Source organism: Equus asinus, chromosome 24 (assembly GCF_041296235.1).
Source record: "Equus asinus isolate D_3611 breed Donkey chromosome 24, EquAss-T2T_v2, whole genome shotgun sequence".
Classification (NCBI taxonomy): Eukaryota; Metazoa; Chordata; class Mammalia; order Perissodactyla; family Equidae; genus Equus; species Equus asinus.
This window is the reverse complement of record NC_091813.1, coordinates 16,125,449-16,131,914: the sequence shown is the minus strand read 5'-3', so window position 1 is coordinate 16,131,914 and position 6,466 is coordinate 16,125,449. Positions and strand designations below refer to the sequence as shown.

Sequence of the window (6,466 nt, the reverse complement as noted above, 5' to 3'; positions counted from 1 at the left end):
TAAATTTATGTCTTTCACCAAATTTGGACATTTTTTGCCATTGCCTTTCAAGTATCATTTCCTCCCCTTTCTCACTATACTTTCCTTGTGGGACTCTGACACCTGTACGTTAGACTTCTGTCATTGTCCTACAGGTTCCCAAGACTCTGATAATTAAAGAAAAAAATCTTTAAAGATATGTGTCCTTAAGATTGAATAATTTCTATTGATCTATCTTCAAGTTTACTTCTTTCTTCTTTCATATCCAATTTGTTGTTAAGCCCATTCAGTGAGATTTTACTTTCAAAATTTCATTTTTTCAAGAACTAGTTTTTTCCAGAACTTCCTTTTAGTTCTTTTTTTATGGTTTCTATTTTTCTGCTGAGATTCTTTACATTTTCCTTAATACAAGCATATTTGCTTTTATTTCAGTGAGCAGAATCATAAAATCTGCTTTAACATTCATGTTTGCCAATTTTAATATCTAGATCATTTTGGGGCTGGTCTTGGTTCAGGGTCTTGTGTCTTGAAAAATGGATCATGTTTTTTCTGGTTCTTCATAAGTAGAGCAATTTTGGATTATATCCTGGACATTGTAGAATGTTATGTAGTGAAGACTCTAGATTCTTATATTTCTCCAAAGAGTGTTAATTTATTTTAAGTGGGAAATTAACTTGGCCAAATTCAAACTGTAAACACTTTCTCTTAGCAGCAGCTCAAATCTCTGCTCGTTCCTTTTGTCCTCAGCTGAGGTATGAGAGTCTGCCCCATTCATGTAAGGTTCAGAGATGTGGGCAGAGTTATAAACAGAATTCAGGGCTCTCCCTTTCTGGCTCGCTTCTTTCTCAGATCCCATCCTCCCAACTTTCCAGGCTCTGTGATTGCTCTAAATTCTATCCTCCGATTCTTCAGGCCAGATAGACTGTTTTCTGTTAGAGTTTTAGGCAACTGTGCAGTGCTAACTTCAGCCTGCCCTCAGGTTGCCGTCTGTAATGATGGCAAACTCGTGCTCTTCTCATCCTTCTTCGGTTTTGATTTTTACAGAATCTGCTTGTTCACTTGTTTTGTTTACATTCCCATTTTTGCTTGTTTGTTTTTTTGTCTGGAGTTTGTAGTAGATATATATATAGGGGTTGGGCCTAATAGGATCTTACTTGGCCATCTGAAACATATTCCACATGGTGTCTTGGTGGGATTGAGCCTGTTTTCCCAGATCATAACTTGATCATTTTATTGACTTTCCTCATTCTCTGTGTCACTTTCCCTGCTCTCTAAGACATGCTTCCTAAATACCCATGCCAAGTGCTTTATCATCTCAGGGCCTGATTTAGGAGTGATATAAATTACGACCCATTCATTAAATCATTTGGTCATTTACACACATGACTTAATTTAATCCTCCCAACAGCCTTAGAAGTACACTGTGAGAAGAACTCAAGTATTGTCTGTTTTACATATGACTGAGTTTTAGTGAGATTGTATCAAGCCTATGAAACGATATTCAATAAGTGGCAGAATCTAACTTCAAAGCCAAATGAGTCTGATTCTGAAATCTTACAGTATACGTGTTTTGGATTAATCACTTTACCTCTCTTATCTTTGTTTTCTCATTTGTAAAATGGGGAGAATGAAGTATGTAACACACAGGACTATTGTGTCAGTTAAATGAGATATTGTGGACACAGGACATAGTGCTACAAAATATGAGGTGTCACATCAGTCAGCTTTCACTACATGACAAACAATCTCAAATTCTCAGTGGTTTACAATATCAAAAATATTTATTTCTTGTTCAGGTTCATATTGTCAGCTACTGGTTGGATGTTATGATTCTGCTCCAGACTGTTGGCTGAGTCTCCCACATATATCTCCTTATTTTGAGACCTAAAGTAAAGGAAAGCCTTATGTACAACCTGCTTTTGTTGTGGCAGAGGGCACAGGAACTAGGAGACTTCTGGAATCTTGTAATCCTTCTTAAAGCTTTTGTTCTGAAGTGATGTGTAGCAAATATTCCATTGGTCAAAGCAAGTCAGAATGTGCAAGCCCAAAATCAATGGGGGTGGGAAAGATATTTTATTCACAGAGGAGGGAGTGAACAATTGCAAACAATTATGCAATCTATCACAGATACAATAATAATTTTTGCTTCCATGGTATACAGTTACTATTTTCCAACAACTGGAGTAGAAGATGGATCATAAAAGAGACCTGGTAGGGGTACAAGGCAGAATTTTATTGAATGTCAAAAGAAAAGTTCAGGCAAAAGCTGCTATGGGCATTCCAAGAGAGTTACTGCGTGAGCCATAAGCCTCTCTCTTACGAGTGAGAGAGCATTTGAGCTGAGTCTTGAAAGATGATTAGGATTTGGATAAAAGTGTGTCTAAGCAGCTGTAGCAGGATGAAGAAAGGTGCAGAGGTGGACTAGTCTGCCCCTGTTCCTGGGGTGCTTTTGGTGGGAGGAATCATTGGCAGCAGGCTGGAGAGCCTGGACGTCAGGCGAGAGACAAAAGAGAGACCTGAGGAAATTTTGAGCAGGATTCAGATGTGAGAAGTAACGTTTTAGAAAGATTGGCCTGCAGATAGAGAAAGACAACCTCGCTGTGACTCCACTCATATGCAGAAGTTAAACACGTGGACAAAGAGAACAGATTAGAGGTTACCAGGGGAAAGGGGGGGTGGGGGTGGGCGCAAAGGGTGAAGGGGTGCACCTACAACACCACTGACAGACAATATAATGTACAACTGAAATTCACAAGGTTGGAAACTATCATAATCTCAATTAAAAAAAAAGAAAGAAAGAAAGAAAGAAAGATTAGCCTGGCTACCCTGTAGGAGGGCAGGCAGGCGGCAGAGAGTGCTTCTCCAGCATTAGACACAGCAGCCATTCTTCTTTCTTCAGAGTTGGACACTGGATCTGTGAGACAAGAGCATGACAAAAATGTGGCGAGCGTGACAAATATTTCCTCAATGCAGGCTTGACTCCTACTAGTAAGAAAATGAAAATTGTCTTGCTTGTTTTCCTCTGACTGTCCTGTTTGACCAAACAAAGGCCATGCTTTGGTAGGGAGAGTACTTCCCACACAAAAACATAATCAAGTAACATATCAGACAGGCTGGATTCCCAAAGAGCTATTGCAAACTGGGTGAAAATATTTGTGCACTATCATTTTATTTTGCTTTTGAGCTAACCGAGGAAAGACAATTTGTATGCAATTTTGTATTGTGCACTTAAAAATAGAGAAAAGATTTTTAAATTTTGCGTCTTTGAACTCCTTAGAAAAATACAATGCCCAGAAGCTTTTGGAAAGCAGTGACAGTGGCTGTGGTAAGAATTTCCACCTGTTATTTTATTCCATTATTTTTCTACCTTTGTTGTTATTTCTGGTTCGTTAATGACCTCTGATAAATCTTTACACGCTAATGTTGCTCTATTTTGGATTTAAAAATTAGTACCATAAGTTTGAATGAGATTATTTGATTTTCAAAATTAAATTTATGACTTAGCCAAGTGAAAAAAATGTAATGTATGTATTTATCCATTAAACCAATCACCTAAAAACTAAGATTTCTTTTCAGATCTATTGGGCCATATTTATGCCATGAGACTACATTACTTCATAATTAATATGATATTGAAACTAGGTATCACAGAATGAAAAGCACTTTAAAAAAATATAGAGATTAACATCTACAACCTTTGAGAGCGGAATTGAGGGAGGGAGAAGAGACTGAACTTTACTTAGCTTTTCCTCATGCCGGCACGTTCGCAGAGTTAGACAATAACTCCAGAGAGCAGCTGTTATTATCCTCATTTCCCATGTGAGGAGGCTCGGGCTCTGCAAGGTGAAGGGAACTGTTCACAGCCTCACAGGAGGGGCGAGAGAAGCTGGCACTCAGCTAAGCGGCTTTGACCCCAAAGCCCAGTGTCCTTGCACTGCCTGACGTCTCCACACGGCTCCGTTCTCCGATTTCCTAGTCCTGTGTGGACAGGGCTTGGATTCCACATGGAACCTAGAACGTCTATTTTAGTTAATTGATGGTCTTGATTTTCAGTAGGTCATATTCAAAATATTGAATTAGTACCATAAACCAGCGAATTAAATTTATAATTTGGCTCTTAAAAGTATTTATTTATTGTAAAAACAACTTTATCACAACAATAATAAACATTAAAAAAATATCCAAACACTACAACAAATTATCTCTTATTTGTCCATGTTCTCTTTTAGTTTTTGTCTACACGCATACACAATCTGGGAACAGTTGTGTTCTTTAATCAAACATTTTAATAACTATTCCACTAAGTCGAAACAGTATCATTTATTAAACCATACTTATATTGTTTAAAATATTTAGATTGTTTTCAATTTTCTACTACACTGTAATAAACGTTTTAATTCATATAGTGCTTTTCTTATTTCTTATTGTTTCTTTAGGATAAACCTCTGCTAGATATTGAGTCAAAGGGCAGCAAAAGGAAAAATTAATACAAAATCTCCTATTCAAACAATATTTAAGCTTAATTGAATTGAAAACCACATGGAAAGTATTATAATGTTGAAATGCTGATTGTGTCAATCACCAGGGTTGACGATTTGCTGGAAGGACTCATAGAACTCAGAAGAGCTGTTATATTCATGGTTATGGTTTATTACAGTGAAAGGATGCAGATTAAAATCAGCATTGGGAAAATGTACATGGCCAGAGTCTAGGAAAAATCAGGCACGAGCTTCCAGGTGTTGCCTCGCAATGGAGCTGTATGGTGATGCCCTCAATGCTCCCAGCAATGATATGCAGCAACATGTGTAAAGTAGTGAACCAGCTAAGCTCTCGTGAGCCTTGATATCCAGGATTTTTACTGGGCATCAGTCACATAGGCATGTGGGTGCCCACATGACTGACCTTCGTTAGCTACTCAGTGTCCAGCCCACCGTAGGCCAAATCCACCAGCATGGCCCAAGGCCTGAGGCATACAAAACACTCTTATCTGCAGGAAATGCCCAGGACTCAGAAGTTACCTCCTAGGAGCCATCCAGGGCGTCTTTTCTTCATCATGTGCAGAGTTTGAGCAGCCTAGGCCTGCTGAATTACCCTTTACTGCACACTGGTGTAGAAATATGTCAAGGCAGGATGTAAAAACCATGATATCATAATGTTTAAAAGGAGATTAACTAGTCCAAATTTTACTTTTTTTAGCCTGGGTAACTGGTTCAGAGCTGCTAAATTATTGCCCCATCACACAGCTAGTTAGGGATAGACAAAATGCATGAGGACTAAGGGGGAGAATTCCATTTCACTAAAACATTTTGGAAATGAATCATTCAGGCTTACTGTTAAACACTTTTTTCCTATTAAAATCCTACCCTGTTTGTTCTCAGCTTTTAGAATGTAGAAATAACACCTACAATGCTTATTTAAAATGCAGCCACCCGTGACCCACCTTCAGAGATTCTTATTTGGTAAATTTGGGTGGGACCCAGGATTTTGCATTTTTAACAACGTACCCAGGTGATTTCTGATATTAGTGGGCCAAGGACTACACTTTGAGAAACATTATTAAACACTGATGACTGATAATCTTCCCACATCCCAGATTAAATCATGCCATTGTGGGTTTTTTAAAAAAAGCCAGCGGCTCTGCGCTTTCTACCTAATTAAGTACCACGTTCTCCAGCCTGTCATTTCACTCACTCGCTTCCACAATGTGGCTCCAAGGACATTTCCTTCATTCTTCCCCAGAACCCCTCTGGATTGACCTTTGCCGTTCTCTCAACAGTTCACATGCATTTTTATCTTTATAATTTGTTCCCGTTGTTCATTTATTGGAGAGATTACCTCTTGTTTTGTTCTCCCAGCATTCCTTTTCACCCTTCAGCTCACGGAATCTGCCCCCTCTCGCTCCGTGTGGCTAGGGGGTGGAGTGCGCAGGAGCAGTGGTGGGCTGTCAGTTATCTGTCGGCTTACCAGTGGGCTGTGGGGCTGCGTGTGACCCAGATCTGGCCAAAAATAGTACTCTGTCCTTCAGGTCAGAGATTTTTTTACCCGATCCAATCTGAGGCAATCATTAATCTTCCATGGGATATTATTAATGGACACTGAGAGGAAGTCCTCTGTTTCCTCTGAGGTTGCTGAACTGAGAAGATGTCGTTCTGGAGTTTTCTGTGGCTGTATCCATCCTCTGTGACATGAAGGAAATGTCTGTCCGTAAATAGACAGACAGAGGTGGAGCCAAAGTAGGAAGAGAAATAGTACATATACTTTGAGTTTTGTCTCGGTGGAGGATGAAACCTGTTTGTAGTCTCTACCCCTGGTCTTTCAGTTATATGAGCCAATAAATCCCTGGTTCCTATTTTTGCCCAATCAATTTTTTTAAAACAATACAAATTTATTATCTCACAGTTACGTAGATCAGACATCTGGTGTGGGGCTCACAGGCTCAAGTCAGCATGTCGACGGGGCTGCATTCCTTTCTGGAGGCTCTCGGGGA

At 39.3% G+C, this 6,466-nt stretch overlaps 1 long non-coding RNA gene across 1 annotated transcript; it reads right to left on the bottom strand.

Annotated features, from left to right (window-relative positions):
• Nucleotides 1-2,031: 2,031 nt before the first annotated feature.
• LOC139041797 (uncharacterized) lies at nucleotides 2,032-5,971 on the bottom strand. The gene is made up of 4 exons (XR_011497741.1): nucleotides 5,815-5,971; nucleotides 3,714-3,815; nucleotides 2,805-2,893; nucleotides 2,032-2,552 (listed from the first exon to the last, which is right to left on the bottom strand). It is a non-coding gene; the product is annotated as an uncharacterized lncRNA (long non-coding RNA).
• Between the last annotated feature and the right edge of the window lie 495 nt (nucleotides 5,972-6,466).